This window comes from Giraffa tippelskirchi, chromosome 2 (assembly GCF_054371585.1).
Source record: "Giraffa tippelskirchi isolate mGirTip1 chromosome 2, T2T-mGirTip1v1.2.pri, whole genome shotgun sequence".
NCBI lineage: Eukaryota > Metazoa > Chordata > Mammalia > Artiodactyla > Giraffidae > Giraffa > Giraffa tippelskirchi.
Genome location: NC_137276.1, coordinates 210,948,050 through 210,969,765, shown reverse-complemented (window position 1 = coordinate 210,969,765; position 21,716 = coordinate 210,948,050). Strand labels below are relative to the sequence as shown.

The following is a 21,716-nucleotide window of genomic DNA, read 5'->3' as shown; positions in this document are numbered from 1 at the left end:
CCATGAACACGGTTTATTTCTCCATCTATTTGTGTCCTCTTTGATTTCTTTCATCAGTGTTTTATAGTTTTCTATATATATAGGTCTTTTGTTTCTTTAGGTCGATTTCTTCCTAATTATTTTATTCTTTTCATTGCAATGGTGAATGGAACTGTTTCCTTAATTTCTCTGTTTTCTCATTGTTAGTGTATAGGAATACAAGTGATTTGTGTGTGTTAATTTTATATACTGCAAATTTACTATATTCATTAATTAGCTCTAGTAATTTTCTGGTGGGGTCGTTACGGTTTTCTATATAGAGGATCATGTCATCTGCAACCAGTGAGAGTTTTACTTCTTCTTTTCCAATCTGGATTCCTTTTATTTCTTTTTCTTCTCTGATTGCTGTGGCAAAAACTTCCAAAACTATGTTGAATAGTAGTGGTGACAATGGGCACCCTTGTCTTGTTCCTGACTTTAGAGGAAATGCTTTCAATTTTTCACCATTGAGGATAATGTTTGCTGTGGGTTTATCATATATGGCTTTTATTATGTTGAGGTACGTTCCTTCTATCCATGCTTTCTGAAGGGTTTTTAACATAAATGGATGTTGAGTTTTGTCAAAGGCTTTCTCTACATCTATTGATACAATCATACGGCTTTTATTTTTCAATTTGTTAATGTGGTGTATCACATTGATTGATTTGCAAATATTGAAGAATCCTTGCATCCCTGGGATAAAGCCCACTTGGTAATGATGTATGATCTTTTTAATATGTTGTTGGATTCTGTTTGCTAGAATTTTGTTAAGGATATTTGCATCTATGTTCATCAGTGATATTGGCCTGTAGTTTTCTTTTTTTGTGATATCTTTGTCTGGCTTTGGTATTAGGGTGGTGGTGGCCTCATAGAATGAGTTTGGAAGTTTACCTTCCTCTGCAATTTTCTGGAAGAGTTTGAGTAGGATGGGTGTTAGCTCTTCTCTGAATTTTTGGTAGAATTCAGCTGTGAAGCCATTTGGTCCTGGGCTTTTGTTTGCTGGAAGATTTCTGATTACAGTTTCAATTTCTCTGCTTGTGATGGGTCTGTTAAGATTTTCTATTTCTTCCTGGTTCAGTTTTGGAAAGTTACACTTTTCTAAGAATTTATCCATTTCTTCCAAGTTGTCCATTTTATTGTCATATAGTTGCTGATAGTAGTCTCTATGATCCTTTGTATTTCTGTGTTGTTTATTATGATTTCTCCATTTTCATTTCTAATTTTGTTGATTTGATTCTTCTCCCTTTTTTCCTTGATGAGTCTGGCTAATGGTTTGTCTGTTTTATTTATCTTCTCAAAGAACCAGCTTTTAGCTTTGTTGATTTTTGCTATGGTCTCCTTTGTTTCTTTTTCATTTATTTCTGCCCTAATTTTTATGATTTCTTTCCTTCTACTAACCCTGGGGTTCTTCATTTTTTCTTTTTCTAGTTGTAAAGAAAGTTCTAATTGGGTGAAGAAAGAGCATCTTGTTTGCTTTGTGACTCTTGTGATCTGATCTTTTTTTGGGAAAATAATCCTGGAAACACTGACTCCCTATAGCATGTGTGAATCATGGCACTAGATAGGAATCTGATCTTCCAATTAATGATTTTCCTACAATAAAATTTAAACACTGCACCTTGGTAGCACTCTTTTTAAAATAAGCAAAAGGTGTATTCATTATTGGGAGATTTTATGAGTGAAATTATAATTTGAGTCCATCCAGTCTCTCTCTCTCTGCCTCTTTCTCCCTGGAATATGAATGACTATGATGAACACAGTTGCCATGCTAACTGGCAAGGCTTGGACTCGGTCAGTAGAAAATAAACTTCATTAAGAAAGGTCACTGAGATTTGGATGTGTTCCTTAGAGGCATTACTTTGCTGACAGGTCCGTCTAGTCACAGCTATGGTTTTTCCACTAGTCATGTATGGATGTGAGAGTTGGACCATGAAGAAAGCTGAGCACCAAAGAATTGATGCCTTTGAACTGTGGTGTTGGAGAAAACTCTTGAGAGTCCCTTGGACAGCAAGGAGATCAAACCAGTCCATCCTAAAGGAAATCAATCCTGAATATTCATTGGAAAGACTGATGCTGAAAATGAAGCTCCAATACTTTGGTCACCTGATGTGAAGAACTTATTCATTTGAAAAGACCCTGATGCTGGGAAAGATTGAAAGCAGGAGGAGAAGGGGACGACAGAGGATGAAATGGTTGGATGACATCACTGACTCTATGGACATGAGTTTGGGCAAGCTCTGGAGGTTGGTGATGGACAAGGAAGCCTTTCATTCTGTAGTCCATGAGGTCACAGAGTTGGACACAACTGAGCGACTGAACTGAACTTAGTTCATAGCCCGGCCTACACTGATTAGTATACTTATTAATGTAAATTTAAAAGCTAGTTTCTTGATGTGTGATCCCATTTAAATTACAGTCACTTATTTAAATTCTCTGTACATAAGGAATAGAACTAGGTATTTATCTGTGAAACAGATACAGAAATTTGCCAGATGCACTGCTTTCTCAGAATTTATTCCCATGAGAGCATTATCTTTCATTGTAGAGTACAGGTCTTGTTATGCTGGATAATTCTATTCTGCATAATGGAGAAATAAGCATATGAATTATCAAGAGGTAGAGTACACATTTGTGTGTATGTGTGTTTGTGTGTGTGTGTGTGTGTGTGTGTGTTTGGGAGGGGAGGTAGTATATTTCTAGAAATCAACTACCCAAGTACAAAGTATACTGCTGTTGCTGTTTAGTCACTCAGATGAGTCTGATTCTTTGAGAACCCATGGACTGTAGCCTACCAGGCTCCTCTGTCCATGGGATTCTCCTGGCAAGAATACTGGAGTGGGTTGCCATCCCCTTTTCCAGGAGATCTTCCCAACCTAAGGATCGAACCTGAGTCTCTTGTGGCTCCTACATTGCAGGCAGATTGTTTACTTCTGACTCACCAGGAAAGCCCAGTACCAAGTATAAGAAAGGCAAATTGAAGTGGTCCAATACCAAAAGTGTCTAAACCAGAGTGGCAAGATGAGAAGTAGTGAAAGGTATTAGCGATGATTAGATACCTACTTCAGCAACATAATGCCAATAGTGAATCCTGGGGAAAGGAGAAGTCGAAGGAAACATAGGTGAGACTCTCAGTTGCTTCAGCCTGCGATATTGCAGTTTTGTGCAAATGTAAATGTAAAAAGAGATCTGGGGTGGGAACCAGCAATTTCTGTTGGGAACCAGAAAAAAAGACAGTCAGAAATATCTACCTTAAACGAGTGGTTATTTACTTAGGGAAGCTGTGGGCTGAAATCATAGAAACACTATTCATTTAGTATGAAAACTATTCGGTTTTCACTAAATACTATTTGTTTAGGTGAAAAGAGATGACAGGTCCACATGGAGTTAGGGCATCCAATCAGATCCCATCTATGGACATGAGTTTGAGCAAGCTCTGGGAGTTGATGATGGACAGGAAAGCCTGGCATGCTGCAGTTCATGGGACTACAAAGAATCGGACATGAATGAGCGACTGAACTGAACTGACAGTATGTAACACTGATGTAAAAAACAGAGGTTCTGTCTTGGTATCGCCATTCCCTTGTTGTGCAAATTTGTGCCTGTTGCATAGCTTCTATGTGCTTTAATTCCCTAATGTGTACAATAAGACTAATTTAATTGTGACTTCTTCATAATTGTATGTGAGCATTAAATGGGTTAAGGCTTCCTAGGTGGCTCAGTAGGTAGAGAATCTGCCTGCCATGCATGAGACCCGGGTTCTATCCCTGGGTCGAGAAGATACCCTAGAGTAGGAAATGACAACACGCTCCAGTATTTTTGCCTGGAAAATTCCATGGACATAGAAGACTGATGGGCTGAAGTCCATGGGGTCGCAAACAGTCAGACACAAGTAAGTATGGTCAAACACACACATTAAATGAGTTGACCCATGAAGTTTATGTGATAGTGTTTGGCAGATATTAAATACTTAGCATCTTAAAAGATATTCAACATCACTATTCATTAGGGAAAGACAATTCAAAACCAGAATGAGATATATCACCTCACACCTGTTGAAAGACTGTCATCAAAAAGACAAGAAATAATACGTGTTGGTGATGATATGGAGAAAAGTAGAATACTGTTTGCAGAATACAAATTGATACATACACTGTGGAAAACAGTATGGAACTTCCTCAAAAAATAAAATGAAACTAACATGATCCTGGGTATGTATTCAAGGAAAATGAAAACATTACTTGCAAAGGATACATATACCCCAATGTTCATAGCAGCATTATTTACGGTAACCAAGATACGGAACCAGTTCTAACTGTTGCTTCCTGACCTGCATATAGGTTTCTCAAGAGCCAGGTCAGGTGGTCTGGTATGCCCATCTCTTTCAGAATTTTCCATACTTTATTTTGATCCACACAGTCAAAGGCTTTGGCATAGTCAATAAAGCAGAGGTAGATGTTTTTCTGGAACTCTTTTACTTTTTCGATGATCCAGCAGATGTTGGCAATTTGATCTCTGGTTCCTCTGCCTTTTCTAAAACCAGCTTGAACATCTGGAAGTTCACAGTTCATGTATTGCTGAAGCCTGGCTTGGAGAATTTTGAGCATTACATTACTAGCGTGTGAGATGAGTGCAATTGTGTGGTAGTTTGAGCATTCTTTGGCATTGCCTTTCTTTGGGATTGGAATGAAAACTGACATTTTCCAGTCCTGTGGCCACTGCTGAGTTTTCCAGATTTTCTGGCATATTGAGTGCAGCACTTTCACAGCATCATCTTTGAGGATTTGAAATAGCTCAACTGGAATTCCATTACCTCCACTAGCTTTGTTCGTAGTGATGCTTCCTAAGGCCCACTTAACTTCACATTCCAGGATGTCTGGCTCTAGGTGAGTGATCACACCATTGTGATTATCTGGATTGTGAAGATATTTTTTGTATAGTTCTTTTGTGTATTCTTGCCACCTCTACTTAATATCTTCTGCTTCTGTTAGGTCCATACCATTTCTGTCCTTTATTGAGCCCATCTTTGTATGAAATATTCCCTTGGTATCTCTAATTTTCTTGAAGAGATCTCTAGCCTTTCCCATTCTATTGTTTTCCTCTATTTGTTTGCACTGATCACTGAGGAAGGCTTTCTTATCTCTCCTTGCTATTCTTTGGAACGCTGCATTCAAATGGGTATATCTTTCCTTTTCTCCTTTGCTTTTTGCTTCCCTTCTTTTCACAGCTATTTGTAAGGCCTCCTCAGACAGCCATTTTGCTTTTTTGCATTTCTTTTTCTTGGGGATGGTCTTGATTCCTATCTCCTGTACAATGTCACGAACTTCCATCCATAGTTCATCAGGCACTCTGTCTATCAGATCTAGTCCCTTAAATCTATTTCTCACTTCCACTGTGTAGTCATAAGGGATTTGATTTAGGTCATACATGAATGGTCTAGTAGTTTTCTCCACTTTCTTCAAAATGCTTAACAAAAGTAAGATGTCATTTTTCTATTATGGCTATCATTATGTGATCATCCTTTCCCTGGAGTTCTGAGCTCATGAATGTACTGATTCATTAAGTTTGGTGACTCCATTAAAAAGAAACACGTAAAATAATATGAAATCCTGGCTAGATTGTTTGAACCAACATGAAGTGTTAGTAACTAAATTGGTATAAATTATTTTTCTTTATTTGCCTTGGTGTCTAGTTTTATAATTTTGGTTATATGAAAGTATATATTTGACATTCACAAGTGGACGTCACCATTTCTCTCTAAAGAGAAAAGAAAAGCTTTTGGCGATGCCATTACTGACAGTTGCTTCTTTTGATTTTTATTCCTTCCTTTTTAATCCATTAAGCTTTAAAATTTAATTCAGCACAATTTGGTTAAAATTCTTTCCCCTTCTTCCCACTTGCTTCCAAAAATGGATTTGCTATTAAACTCATTTTGTAGATGTGTTACATTGATATGAGCTTCTTTCACATTTTAATGATGCTGACACCAACAAGAGTTAAGAGGAAGTTGAAACTGTTGGGGTTTCATGTGACTTTGTTGACCTATATGTTTAAGACTTTCTCTTCTGTCTGTGAATTTGAGCAATGTAGCTCTTTTTCCCCCACAATACATAAAATAACTTTCCTATATTGTTAAGAAAAGAAACAGTGATTAGAAAGGTTAAGTAGATACCCTGGCTCTAAGAAATGAAGATACAAGAAAAAACAAAAATACATAGCCTAGATTTAGCAAGCATATTTCAGAGTTCATGTCTGTCTTTGACAATGTGTATTTAGTGATAAATTCTGTATATTCTCTTATAACAAAGCCAGGCCAACCTCTGAGTCAGACAATCTGGTAAACAATAAAGAAGTGTTTTCAAATATTATTTGCTCTCTTAATAACTGTGAAAAGGAAAATGACATATAAATCTTTGTGTATATTTGGTTTAAAGTCATGCTACAGAAGACTCACATTTGGAGCAAGAAGGAATTTTATAAAAGGAGGCAGATGGGTAGAAAATTTTTGTGAAGTAGAAGCTAACTAATTTTTGTAATAAAAAACACTAATATTTAGCAGTGACATGCATATTTTCAAAACTATGTCCCTCTTAGGCCCATCCTTTCTCTTCTTTCTAAATATTAGGTGTGCATATTTGTTTATGTGCCTACTTAAAATTCTTTATTTATTTACATGAATCCTCATACCCTCCCCCATTCATTCCCCCCAATCCACTCAGATGTGTTGCATGCCTGTGAATTATACCCTAAGTGTGACAGACGATGACTAGACGGAGAATGCCAAGAAACAGTTGCCCTGGCAACAATAACCAGGGGGTGCTTCTCAGAACTTCTGCCTCCTCTCTTCCTCTGTCATTTTCCCTATTAAGAGAGTTAGATAACATGGTTACCAGAATTAGTTGAATCTGGTTCCCACTTCCTGACCCAGCATAGAGAAAGAGAGAAAGCTTAGAAAGGTCTATTTTTTGTTTTTCTTACTATCAAGGGAAATTCAGAGTATCTCTTCAGTCAAGACTGGAAGGAAGGGCACTCTTACAAAAGGGCTATATGCTATCATATTAATGAATGCTTGATGGTGGGAGAATTAATTGTCAGAATCTCTACCACAAACCACTTGTGAGGAATGAAAAAAATCATTGTTGAGTTTGTATACATGAGCTAAAAGAAGAGTATGTAAATTGGATTGCAAAATGCAATGTTCTGTGAGTGGAAATTTCTGGTCTGTTCTGAATCTGATATTGTAGATTTAATTTTACTTTCTTTGTCAAATGAAGAAAACCTAAAAAAAATCAGAGTGTAATCTAGACAGCAAGATGAAAAACTTTTTCAATTACCTATGACTTTATTGTTATTTACAGCTCCTTCTGAGTACAAATATTCAGATTAAACTTCACAATAAAGTTTAAGGAAAATTCCATTTGCTAAGAAAAGCAGAGTAGATTTCTGTGAAGCAAAAGAAGTTTGTTTCAAGGTTCCCTACTTGCAAGGCCCCCTTTCAAGGTGCAGTATCTCAACTTGCACTTATACATATATTACTTTTAGTCTTAAAAAGCCACTCCCTGCCTATACACACTTTAAGATACACAGATTCTGGATCGACTGCTAAAGAGAAGGGGACATATAAGTGATTAATTTCATTATATATTATTGCTATTGTATCACGTTTTATGACATTCAGATTTCTAATCTTGTAATTCTATTTTGAATACTCAGGTCTGGTTTTACATTTTTTCATCTTGCTTTAAGGAATACTATAGATCTTTCATTAATCTCAAGCTTGCATATGATTACAAAATAATAAGAAAAATGTGTAGTTTGTATGCATATCTGTACATTTTTATTTTTTAATTTTTGTTGAAGTATAGCTGATTTACAATGTTGCATTCATTTCTGCTGTACAGCACAGTGATTTAGTTATATATATATGTTGTTTTCCATATTCTTATCCATTATGGTTTATCACAGGATACTGAATATAGTTTCCTGTGCTATACAGTAAGACCTGGTATTTATCCCGTTTATATACATTAATTTTTATCTGCTAACCCAAGCTCCCACTCCATCCCTCCCACAAAGCCCCTGTCCCTGGTAACCAGTAGTAAGTTCTGTTGAGTTTGTTTCTATTTGGTAGATGTGTTCATTTGTGTCATATTTTAGATTACACATATAAGTTTCATCACTGTACTTTCAAAATTATTTTGAAAAATTGAGAAGAAAATGGTCAATAATAGAAAAGAAATAGTTCAAGTTATTTAAATATAGTTAGTTTATCTGCTAACCATGTTATTTGAAGTATATTCTATGTAATTTCTATGAGAAACATTAAATTTCTGACTGGTAGAAATTTTTGTATAATCTTAACAATAAATATAATTAAATAAGTACTTAATGCAAGTTTCTTTAGGATTCCTTTACCATATATTTGAATGATAGTTTTCATAGTATATATACACCAATAATATTTGAAGAGTGTGCCCCACAATACCTTACTGGTTTATTTAAATAGACAGTATTTTGTAAATAATACACTAGAAACTGTTAGTAATTATTTAAACCCAGTACTTCATGGTAATTCTGGAAGAATTTTGAAAGGTAACAGTGAAATTCTTTGGACACCTGATTCAAAGAGCTGACTCATTGGAAAAGACCCTGATGCTGGGAAACATTGAAGGCAGGAGGAGAATGGGATGACAAAGGACAAGACGGTTGGATGGTATCACCGACTCAATGGACATGAGTTTGAGCAAGCCCTGGGAGATGGCGAAGGACGGGGAAGCCTGGTGTACTATAGTCCATGGGGTCACAAGAGTCGGACATGACTGAGCGACTGAAAAACAACAATAGTGAAAAGTCTTTGTACTTCTACTAATCACATTTATCACCATTTACCTTTTATGAAAATATCCAGTTCCTCCATTGAGGTGTAGTCTCTTCAAAGTTTAAATTTTAATTTTATATACCAAGATGTTAGCACCTTGAATCTAGTAGCATCTGCAGTATATTGTTTTAATTGGATCTGACATAATACATTTTTAAAGAGTTTACTCTTGGAGCCTATAACTTATAGAGCTTATAATATGAATCCCACAGTAGACATCACTAGGAATTTTTATTTTTATAAAAATATTTAAATATTTTAAAGCATATTATATTCAAAAATTTCAAAGTTTCTGAGGTACAAAAGGAAATATGTACATTGAAAACATACTCCACTTTCAAAGCTACTTTAGTCATATACAAAAATAAATACACATTCTTTTTAGCATAGTATACAAATTGTATAATTTTAATTACTTTGGCAGTTTTATAGATTGGCCCACATCTGCCAACAAACAAAATATTGTGTTCTCATTCTATTTTATGGCTACATTGCATTCTAAATTATATATATGTAGTATAATTTATTAAATAGGTATTTTGTTGATAGATGCTTAGATATTTTTCAATCTTACTCACAAAAAACACATTACAATAAATAACTTTGTAGGTGACACCATTTTACATAAATGAGAAAATATATATAGGCCATACTGCTACTTCTAAAATAAGGCTTGAGAGTTATTTTTTTTAATAATAGATAATGCTAGATTACTTTTCATATAAGATGAATTGATTTACATTCATGATCAAAATACTCTGTTTTTCATTCTTACTTATAGAATGTGCTATTGAAAATTTCAATCTTTGTTAATAAAATAGTTAAAATATTGCTGTCACTGTAGTTTTAATTTATATTTCTTATTTTTTGAATTTAAGCTTTCTTCATATGTTTAAGAATATTTGAATTTCTTTTCACTTTATCGTAATTATTTTTATCTCCTTGCATTCAATACGTCATTATTTTATTCATTTTTTTGTGTCCTTGGTGATATCATCATTTGTCTTTTTGACTACTGTATAGATGTCAGTGTTTAGCTTTCTTGCCCATCACTGTCTCATCAACTCCCAGCACAATACCTTCTTTAGCAGACATTTAGTTAATATTTGTTGAACAAGGATTTAATGAAGTAATGTGAGTCCATCAGGGGGTCTGGAGGATGTTGCTACAGAATTTTGTACTTGATTCTCTGCCCAATTACTTCTGAGTCTCCTAAGACAATAGATATTCCTTACTAGTTTTTGAAAGCTTACTGAGCTAGTTGAAAAGGAATTGAAAAGCGCAACACTTAAACTAAAGAGACTTATAATTAATGCTTTAGAACATTACTTCTTTATAGATTCTCCAAGATAGCTAAATTGTTTTCTGTGGTTTTCCAGTGAGAATTCTAGGTTAACTTAATTTTTCAATGCTATCATGGAAAGGCAAGCAAAGATGAATCTAGGAAACAGGAAGAATAAATACATTTCTTTAGAACTGCAATGTTGCATATTGGGAGCTGCAAAACTTTTCTGCTAAATGGTACACAATTTGAACTTTGTCATTGCATAAGAACGTAGGGTTTTCAGGAATGTAATTATTTTAGAAATTAACTATTAAAATATTGGGTCCCAATCATAAAATGTATAACGATTTAAAACTCTGTCTTTCCACAGGAAGTACCATACCCTGTGCTGTGTGAATTCTTTCAGCAATTATAGATATCTAGCGATTGTTGACGGAGAAGGCAATGGCACCCCACTCCAGTATTCTTGCCTGGAAAATCCCATGGACGGAGGAGCCTGGTAGGCTACAGTCCGTGGGGTCGCTAAGAGTCGGACACGACTGAGCGACTTCACTTTCACTTTTCCCTTTCATGCACTGGAGAAGGAAATGGCAACCCACTCCAGTATTCTTGCCTGGAGAATCCTAGGGATGGCGGAGCCTGGTGGGCTGCCATCTATGGGATCGCACAGAGTCGGACACGACTGAAGCGACTTAGCAGCAGCAGCAGCAGCAGTGATTGTTGAAATGTAAGGTAGATTTGTAATGTATTTGAGTGGCTGATACCAAAACAATGGATGAACAGTACTACATTTTATTTATTTATTTATTTATTTTTAGTACTACATTTTAAAGCAGAATTCAACAAATAGTATCTAGGTTTTATCTGCATTTGAATATTAATAGCTAGTGTAAAGAAGTGGTAGTTTAGGGGTCTACCTAGTCTTGCCAGTCATATTAGATTACAAGAAGTCTAGAAACAAGTCTTTGTTTTCCTCTGCAATGCGTGAGAATTACTTATCTTAGTAAGACCTAAAAGTTACTCTAAGACACGTTTGAGATGAGATGGTTTAAAAGGCTTTATCAATTATGTAGAAGCCTGACTTTACTTAGAGCAGGGCCGCACCACCAAGGTGTTGTCGTGTTGTGGTTTTGGGATTTGCAATGAGAAAACCAGAGATAGGAGGTTGGAGATCTAGGTAGAGATGGGTCTCTGATTCCAGGGGAAGATAGAAGGGTCTTGCAATATGACTTGGCCAAAAAAGACCACCCATAGGTAATACGCTCCAGGAGACATGTTACTTTATAACCTATTTCATGTTTATTTTTCTGCATTGTGAATCCTTGATGCAATCCTTAAGACCTCTATTCGATTTGTTAAACCAACACAGTCTTAGGTAAACTGTTGTAGGGAGTCAAAGTGTGTGTTCATAGGTATATATTTATGTCTTGAGATGAAATTGAATAGACAGGATGAACTCAGCAAAGAGATACAATGAAAGGATGGACAAAGGTGATAGCTGAAGCATCTCAATTGTGCAGTGTGTATTGAGAAGTGACAAGTGACAGTCTAGTTGTTTAAGTGCAGTCCATGTGTGGGAACCTCAGAAACAGCTGAAATTGTGTCTGGGCTTCCTGTATTCATGAGGGTGAGATTACATTATATTTAAATGGGAACCGGTAAGCTCAGAAGACGGTAAAGGCTCAGCATACATCAATGACTTAGACAAATTTCTTATGAATGTTTGTTACAAATCCTCAATAGAGTTCAAGAGTGATTCATGTTGCATATTTCAGTGCTTACATTACACATTTTCAGATTCATGGCTACACATAAGTGTACATTAGTATCTTCTCCCTAACAAGATTATAAAGCCCTTGAAATTACCAGAGTCCATTCTTATATAACATGCTTATCTCTCATAATATCTAATATCGTATTGAGCCGTTATGGGGATGCTCAGCATATATTTATTAAATGAAAATCTTACTGGACAATTCTTTTGAGGATTTTATAGCCTATTATCGCAAATGACTGTAATATCATAAGATAGAATCTTAAATATGTTATATATCTCCTTTAATTTGAAATGTGAACTTTTTACTTATGATACATATGCTTCTTTCCTTTCATTACCATGTTCACTTAACTTTGAATGTCTTATGCTCCCTCAGTAACACCTGATTTTTAAGGTTCTTCTAAAGAACAAGATAACTGAGCCAAATTCTTCTTATGCTAAAATAAAATCAACAGTTAATTCACATCTCAAATCGCTAGTCATATTTTAGGCACAATTCATGAATGTTTAAGTCCATATGTCATGTGGTTGTCCAGCTATTTATACAAACATGAAGTACAAACATGTTTTGAAGCTCTGAGCAGACCTGTGACCAGCTGATACTTCTAAAAATATACCCTTTTTTTCCTCCAAAGGATCTTGTTTCCAAAGTCATGTAAGTTTAACTTATGTAAGTATTCTCAGTTATATAAGTTGAACTTCTTTCTTGTGACTATGAAAGCCCACAGATAGAATGTCAGGACAGCAGTGAATAAATAGCGTGTGTGTGTGTGTGTGTGTGTGTGTGTGTGTGTGTGTGTGCGCGCGCGCATGCACGCGCACGTGCGCACGCGCACACACACACACACACACACACACACAGTCCCTAAGTCATGTCGGACCATTTGTGACCCCATGGACTGTAGCCCACCAGGCTCCTCTGTCCATGGCATTTTCCAGGCAAGAATACTGGAGTGGGTTGCCATTTCCTCCTCCAGGGGATCTTCCTGACCCAAGGATCGAACCTGTGTCTCCTTCCTCTTGTACTTTGGCAGGTGGATTCTTTACCACTGAGCTACCTGGAAAGCCCTCTCATCCCTTTCTGGGATAGAAAGGATTGAGGAGGGGAGGAGAGGGAAAGAAAGCAATTGGTGTCTCAGTCCCATGTGTACACAGTCCCCTCACTGATGGCAGTGCCAAGTTTCATCAGCCATCCTGCCTGCTCCAGCCCGTGAGTTAAGGAAACATACCACCCCAAGGATGGAGATGTTACTCGCTTTTCCAGTCATTTTCAGGAATAAGGCAACTAGTCTTTCCAATCAGACTGGGCATTTCAAGTGGCTCATCATGGTTTTGAATCATTCCCAGGATTGGTAGCTGAGAAAACTTCTTGTCAATTAATTTGGAATTGGAGGTGGGGTGGTGGATTCCTTGTTTCCTCTGCGGCTGCTACTGCTTATGCGCAGCACGTTCCCCGCGACTGTGCAGCTGACGCACAGCAGACTTTCAGTTTTTGTTCAGGTCTGGTTTTGATCTGCAGTGTTCAGGGATGAGCAATTCCTTTCAAGTTATTTGCAAACCTTGTCAAAGCTTGATTGCAGCATGACATCGATGACAGACTGATTATTACTTGTCTCAAAAAGCAGTGTAAGAACATATTGGCTTTCATGCAAACATCCAGCTTGTCATTAGCGTACAGTGCAAATGGCAGCGGTTTTTACACTGGAATCCTGGAAACATAGGCAAAAAGGAGCGTCTCTTTCAATTGGTCCTGAAAAGATTTCAGTAAAATTTGAGGGACAATTTTTTGTTCAGTGAAATTCTTATAGTGAGACAAACGGTCTCGTTTTGACATTTCCATTGGTTATCTTGAAATACCTTTATTCCAGTAGGCTAGACAGAAAAAAAAATATGTATAAAATGATATTAAAATATAAACAGTTTAATTTTTCTTCAGTAAAGTAAATCTACAAGTGAATTCAGTTGCACAGTTCTCCTTACTTCTCAATAACTTGACACAGACCCACCCAGATGTATAAATTAGCTCCTTGAGGTGAGAATTAGACCTTGCAATAGGTGCTTTTCCTTTTAAACCACAGGAACTCAATTGCATTAAAAAACATATGTATTCTGACATCCTTTCCAGGAATTAAAACCTCTAAGATTTCAATTTTATTTGAGAGTTATGAAACTTACCTATGTGTGTACTCGATGCTTAGGTGAAAGTTGCAGGCTGGAAGCAAGTGGTATCAACAATCAGGATCATATACTGCCTTCTCACATATATATTTCTCACTTCGCTATGTAGAAAGGTTAGGGGCTAATAGCATTCAGCCACAGCTATATTCACAGAAGGAATAACCAGCTAACTTCTTTTTTAGAAATACTAACTCTGTAAGGAGATGACTTGTTTAAAGTTAATTGGAACTTTTAATTTAAAATATATGTGTATGTGTCAAAATTTAAATCAAATATGTAAAGATATTTAATGAAAGATGAATCTTTCTCCCACTGTATTATAGATACCCAATATTTTATTCTAAGGGATCATCACTGACATGTGTGTATATGTTTATTGTCTCCCACTTTTCACATAAATTGAAGCAAAATTTAACATGGTATTATTACTGACCAAGGTTCTTGATCTCCTTAATCAATAGAAATTGATTAGTGGCCAGACAAGAAATTCAGGCAAGGCTTTATTGGGGTCCCTGCTGCCACGGGGTGAGTGAGAACAAACTACAGGTTCCTTTGTTCACTTAGTCACTGACTAGGGTGAGCTTGCTGCTTAAATGGGGTCAGGGTAGGGGTGTGTTTAGGGGTTGGGCAGAGAGGTAGCTTATCTGGTTTGCCCACCCATTAGGTGATGTGTGCAGCAGGCACGCACAGTACCCTGCTTTTGCTCTAGGCTCTTCAAAAGTGGTAGCTGATTTTTTTTTTTTTTTGGTCTCTTTATAGCGTTTTTCCAGAATTTTTCCCAGTTGTGCATGCATGCAGTTATTTTTAGTCCCATACAGTTCCTTTCTGTCTTGTTGTTCTAGGAGAAGTGTGTCCGGGGGCAAGCATTGCAGCACTGTAGCAAAGAGTCCCAGGTCCCAGCCTGTCTCCGTGTTGTCTGTGTTTTATTCTCTTAGCAGTATTAGAAGCTATGAAGATAGGACTTTAGACGGTCTGGAATTTCTATCTTATTTCGGATGGTCAGATCCCAGAGATGACTGTAACTGACATTTGATTCATGTTAAGTCTGATATATTTGTAGGTGAATTTCCATATTAGAAATTTTCCCTTGTGGCTCAGCTGGTAATACAGAATCTGCCTGGAATGAGCGAGACCTGGGTTCAATCCCTGGGTTGGGAAGATCCCCTGGAGAAGGGAAAAGCTACCCACTCCAGTATTCTGGCCTGAAGAATTCCATGGACTGTATAGTCCATGGGGTCCCGAAGAGTCAGACACAAATAAGCATCTTTCACTTTCACTTTCCATATTGGATTACAGATTGCTAAAAGAGATAGAGATAATTATTCCAAGAATTTAAAAAAAACACTAAAACTCTGACACATTTGAGTTTTAGTTTGTGGCAGTCAATTCTGGGCCGCAAGGAATACCCCATCATCCACAGAAGGGAAACTTGATGAGCAGGGGAGCTTGTATTTCCAGCATGAGGGCTGCAGCTGAACTTCTAGCCATGAGCAAATGGCTTAATATAATTAAAATCTCATTTCTGTTACCTAAATAGAAAGACTCAATATACTCTGCCCACTGGAATCTATCAGTCACCCTCAGATTATAATAATAACTTAGACGCTATACTTCTAAACCAATTCCTTCCCTAACCGAACTTATAAAAATAGAAGCTTCCACTTCAGGATGGTGTACTCAGTGTACATATCTGACTCTCCTATATTTCTAAATCCCGTTAAAATACAAAATAAATTTTCAAAAATCCTAGATGTATTTTATAGCCTGAAAATCAGAAACTAGAACCCAGAATCAGATTCTTTCTGAAATCAGAATTGCCTAGGTTTATGTTGATGGTTGTGATGGTTAATTTTATGTGTCACATTGGTGAGGCCAGGGGCTGCCTGGATATTTGGTCAAACATTTTTATAGGTATTTCTATTGTTTTGGATGAGTTTAATACTTGAATTGGTGGACTTTGAATACAATACATTGTCCTCTATAAAGTGGGTGGGCCTTATCCATTAGCTGGAAGCCTAAATAGCACAAAAAGACCAGCCTCCCCCCAAGCAAGAGAGAATTCAAGAGTAAGAGGCTTTGGACTTGAATTGAAATGTTACCTTTTCTTGATTTCTGCCAGCTTGCTGGCCCCCCCAGTAGATTTTGAACTTGCAGAAGAAAACTTTCATATGTACGTATTGTTGTTCAGTCATTCAGTCATCTCTGACTTTGCAACCCCATGGACTTCAGCACTCCGGACTTCCCTGTTCTTTACTATCTCCCAGACTTTGCTCAAACTCATGTTTGTTGAGTTGGTAATGCCACCTAACCATCTCATTCTCTGCCACCCACTTCACCCCCTGCTCTCAATTTTTCCCAGCATCAGGGACTTTTCCAGTGAGTTGACTCTTTGCATCAGGTGGCCAAAATATTGGAGCGTCAGCTTCAGTATCAGTCCTTCCAATGAATATTCAGGGTTGATTTCCTTTAGGATTGACTGATTTGATCTCCTTCAGTCCAAGGGGCTCTCAAGAGTCTTCTTCAGCCCCATAGTTCAAAAGCCTTAATTCTTCAGCATTCCGCCTCCTTTATGGTCCAGATCTCACATCTGTACATGACTACTGGAAAAACCATGTTGACTATATGGATCTTTGTCAACAAAGTGGTTTTGTTTTTTTCTGGTGAACCTTGGATAATACAATGAACAGATCAGAGCAGATTTAGCAGCCATCTTAAACATGCACACTGTAAGTTAAGAACTGTTTTCTCCACTAAACTTTAGCAAAGGTTTAAGTATTGCATTACCATATAGAGAATAAAAATGGGCAATAATACCAAAGTTCAGGTTTCATAATCAAAATGACAGATTAAAAATATGGTTAGAGTTCAGCTGATACATTCAACTGTATATGTGTATCTGTATGTGTGTGTGCATGTGTGTGTCTTTTCTCTTATCTGTCTACCTATCTACTCTCTATCATCTAGTTCAGTTCAGTTCAGTTGCTCAGTCGTGTCCGACTCTTTGCGACCCCATGAATTGCAGCACGCCAAGCCTCTCTGTCCATCACCAACTCCCGGAGTCTACCCAAACCCATGTCCATCGAGTCAGTGATGCCATCCAACCATCTCATCCTCTGTCATCCCCTTCTCCTCCCGCCCCCAATCCTTCCCAGCATTAGGGTCTTTTCCAATGAGTCAACCCTTCGCATGAGGTGCCCAAAGTATTGGAGTTTATTCTATCATCTAGATAAAGAGGTAAATTTGAGGGCTTACTGTGCAAGGTACTATATTGAATATATTACATAGAACATTCCATTTAATTCTCACAACAACCTTAAAAAGTAAGTATCATTATTATGTTTATTTAACATATGAAGGTAAATTTTAGTGTAGTGATAACAATTTAATATAGTGAATACTTTTTCTAAAGTCACATAACTAGTATGGGCTGAGATTTCTAACACCAATGCCTAGAATTATTTTGTCCAGTTACACAGTCAGTAAATAAAGGAGCTGAAATTAGAGCCCAGGCTGTCAGAGACTGTGCTGTTAAATCACCATGCTCCACGAAAAATTCTTCAAAACCTACATAGAGCCATATATCTTAAGTAGTAAATCCTGATTAAGACATTATGATAAAAGAAAATTACAAGCCAAAATCTCCTATGCATATTTTTGCAAAAGGCCCTAAGCATAATATTTGCCAACTAGATCTATCTATCATGCTTTGCCTGAAAGGTTCATTCAAGTTTTTTTTCCATAAGATGACTCTAGAGTGCTTGTGTGTTTGCTAAGCCGCTTCACACAAGCAGCTCTTTGCAACCTTATGGACTGTATTCTCCAGGCTCCTCTGTCCATGGGATTCTCCAGGCAAGAATACAGGAGTGGGTTGCCATGCCCTCTTGCAGGATATCTTCCCAACCCAGGGATCGAACCTGGGTCTATTATGTCTCCTGAATGGGCAAGTGGGTTCTTTACAAGAGTGCCATCTGGGAAGCCCCTAGTAGTGCTTAATCATCTTTAAAACTTCATTTGAAACAATTTGGTTAGATTGTATTATGACAGCTGTCATATCAGGGTGAATTTAAAAAAACTTGTCAAGATGGGTAATTTTTTGTGTAGCCATTTTAATATTGAACATGGAGGAAAAAAGCAACATTTTTAGCATATTATTTTTAAAATAGTGATAATTGTTTTCTACTTTGATACAAAATATAATAATTTCTTAAATTAGACAAAATTATTAGTTATAAAAGAAAATATTAATAAATTGGACTTCCTTTAAATTAGTTGATTCTGCTCATCAAAATATAGCATTAATAGTGTTAAAAGTAAAACTAACAAATGGGAAAAAATGATAAATAAATAAATAAATAAATAAATATATATATATATATATATATATATATATATATACACACACACACACACAATGCTAAAGCACTTATATGCGCAATCTATAAAGAATGCCAACAAATTATAGAGGAAAAAATGTTTAATGAGCAAAATACTTGAATAGTTACTTAAAAGAGAATAAGAGAGGATATTCAAATGACCAATAAACACATGAAAAAGTAATCAGCATCATTAGTTATCAGCTAAACGCAAATTTTAGCCACAATGAAATAATGTTATCCCAAGCTGAATGACTAAATTTTTAAAAAATTGAAAATATTGTGTTAGATATTAATCAAATAAAATTCTCAATGTTAATTAGAAATATTATTAGAATTAATTAAGAATTAATTAATATCTAATATTCCAATTAGTAATCACTTATTTATCAATTATTTGGTAGTATTTACCAAAGCTCAATATACACATAATTCTGCTGAGTTATATTTGTGTGCTCAGTCACTCAATCATGTCCAACTCTGTGTAACCGCATGGACTGTAGTCTGCCAGGCTTCTCTTTCCATGGAATTTTCCATTCAAAAATACTGGGTGCTGCTGCTGCTGCTGCTGCGTTGTGTCAGTCGTGCCCGACTCTGTGCGACCCTATAGACGGTAGCCCACCAGGCTCCTCCGTCCCTGGGATTCTTCAGGCAAGAATACTGGAGTGGGTTGCCATTTTCTATTCCAGGGGATCTTCCCAGCCCAGGGATCAAACCCATGTCTCCTTCATTGGCAGGCGGATTCTTTACCCCAGATTCAGTGTAATCTCTATCAAAATACTAGCTGGCCTTTTTGCAGAAATTGATAAACTTATCCCAAAATTCACGTGTAAATACTAGAGCCCTAGAATAGCCAAAATAACCTTGAAAAAGATAAACAAGTCAGAGGACTCACATTTCTAAAGTTCAGAATTTACTATGGAGCTACAGAAGACAGAACAGTGTGGTACTGGCATAGGATAGATATGTAGATGAAGGGAATAGAATTAAAGTTCAGAAATAAACCCTTACATTTATGGTCTATTTGTTTTCAGCAAGGATGACAAGATACTTAAACAGGAAAAGAATAACCTTTGCAACAAACAGTGCTGGGACAACTGAATATCCACAGGCAAAAGAACGAAAATAGATCCCTTCTCTCATACCATACTCTCAAATTAATTCAAAATGCATCAAAGGCTTAAGTCTTTGCTAAAGCCATAAAACTCTTAGAAGAAAAAATAGAAGTACATCTTCATGACCTGAGGTTAGGTAAAACTCTCAATAAAATATCAAAAGGACAGTGACCACAAAAGAAAAGATAAACTGGACTTCATCAAAATTTAAAACTTTCATGCTTCAAAGGAAATCATAAAGAAAGTGAAAAGACAATCCACAGAATGGGAAAAAATACTCGCAAATCATAAAGCTAAGAGACCTATATCCAGAATATTTAAAGAACTCTTACAATTCAATAATAAAAAGACAAATGATCCAATTAATAGAACTTTTTCTAAAGAAGATATACAAATGGCCACCAAGTACTTGAAAAGATGCTCAATATCCTTAGCCATCAGGGAAATGCAAATCAAATCCACAATGAGATGTCACTGTACATCACTAGGATAACTACAACTAAAAAGTCAAATGTTGGTAAAGGTGTAGAGAAATTGAAACCCTCAGAGACTGCTGATGGGAATGTAAAATGGTTCAGCCACCTTGGAAAATACTTGGCAATTCCTCAAAATATTAAAAATAGAGTTATCATATATTTCAGCAATTCTAGTCCTCAGAATACACCTAAGAGAAATAAAAGAGGAATAAATACAATAGAAATAAATGCTCATAGCACCACAAAGCAAGTACAGTAATATTTTCTCAATTTATTCATATAACTCCCAAACAGGAAACAACCCAATTACCTGTAAGAAGGAAAATAAATACATTAGGGTTCAGTTATGTAATGGAATATTTAGCATTCATGAATGACATAGTAATAATTATAATATAGAAGAAAAAATTACTTCATAGAAGTGGGAAGGTCAGTTGGAATTCTGGAATTCTAATTTTTCATTTACATAGTAGAGAGCAAATAGATATTTCCTAATATTGATGGATCAATTAAAAAAAGATGAGATGTAAGAATATTATTTAAAGTAATACTAACAAAGATTGAAAACAACAGATTGAGAATTTTATTCCTTATTTTTCAACAATATGTATGTATTGTTTCATAGTGAACATTTTAAATTTGTGAAACATAATTCATATTTGAGCTTACTGAATATGAAGTAAAAGCTGCAGGACTCCCATTTTGCTAATGTTGACGTAGATACAACAGGACAGCCATTAAAAATATAGCCGAAGCCAAAACCTGTCCAAATCAAGACTTCAAATAGGCTGCAGCTGAAACTCTTCTCACCTACCAGCCTCAATAAAGACCACTGCCTGGAACCTTACACAAACAAGCATATGCATTAGTCAGTGCGTGAGATTCAGTGGGGTGGACTTGGCAGAAAGACAAAAAAAGAGTCTCCAAACTTCTTTGGAAAGTGTTTTGCCACTTATCCTAAAGCTATAATTCTGCCAACTGGAGTCAGTGGGCTATTATAAATTTATATATGCATTTAATCTGCCTGGAGAATTTTTTTTTTACTTATATGGTACGTCAACATTTCAAAACAACTTTTTAAGATACAGAATCTTCCAAGAGGAAGGCTCTTTATATGTGAGAGGCAGCTTTCTCTCTGAGGGACAGCAATGACTGGTTTGTTTGAGTACAAAACTGACAGTTGGGAAAGTCTGAAATATGATTCTGGCTTTTCTACTCCCTTAGGTTGGCCGTACAGAATAAACATGAACCTGTTAAGCAAGCAGAATTTTGGAGGAAATACATATCCATATTAATGAAGAACCAGAAACTCTACTGTATTAAGGGTTAGAGAAACCCCTCGGCTGCCACCTGGGTGACCTTGCTTGATTATGTTTGGATGGAAACCATTGGCAAATTTTGCACACAAACTTCAGGAGGCTTTACCAAATGAAATGAGATAAAAGGATTCCATAAAAAAAGCACAGAATTCTGTGAAATTGTTTTTGGCTTTATAATTTGGAAAGAAAGAAGTTTAAAATTTTGCAAATGAGTGATTTGTTGAAATTATTTAAAATTAAAGAAAAAATTAATGAGATAATGAAATAATGATATAATGCTAGAGCCTGAAAGAATTTCAT

The 21,716-nt window shown here is 36.2% G+C and overlaps 1 protein-coding gene across 5 annotated transcripts in view; it reads left to right on the top strand.

Moving 5' to 3' along the window:
* The window catches only part of LOC145539140 (uncharacterized), a 526,738-nt gene that overhangs the window by 422,630 nt on the left and 82,392 nt on the right, over window positions 1–21,716 (top strand). Inside the window, exon 6 of one of the 5 annotated variants that reach the window (XR_014077602.1) lies at window positions 21,322–21,422. The exons of the other annotated variants lie outside the window; for them this stretch is intronic. The gene's annotated coding sequence lies outside the window, so the exon portion shown is untranslated. Of the gene's footprint in view, window positions 1–21,321; window positions 21,423–21,716 lie in introns of those variants that run through there. 5 annotated transcript variants of the gene reach the window in all.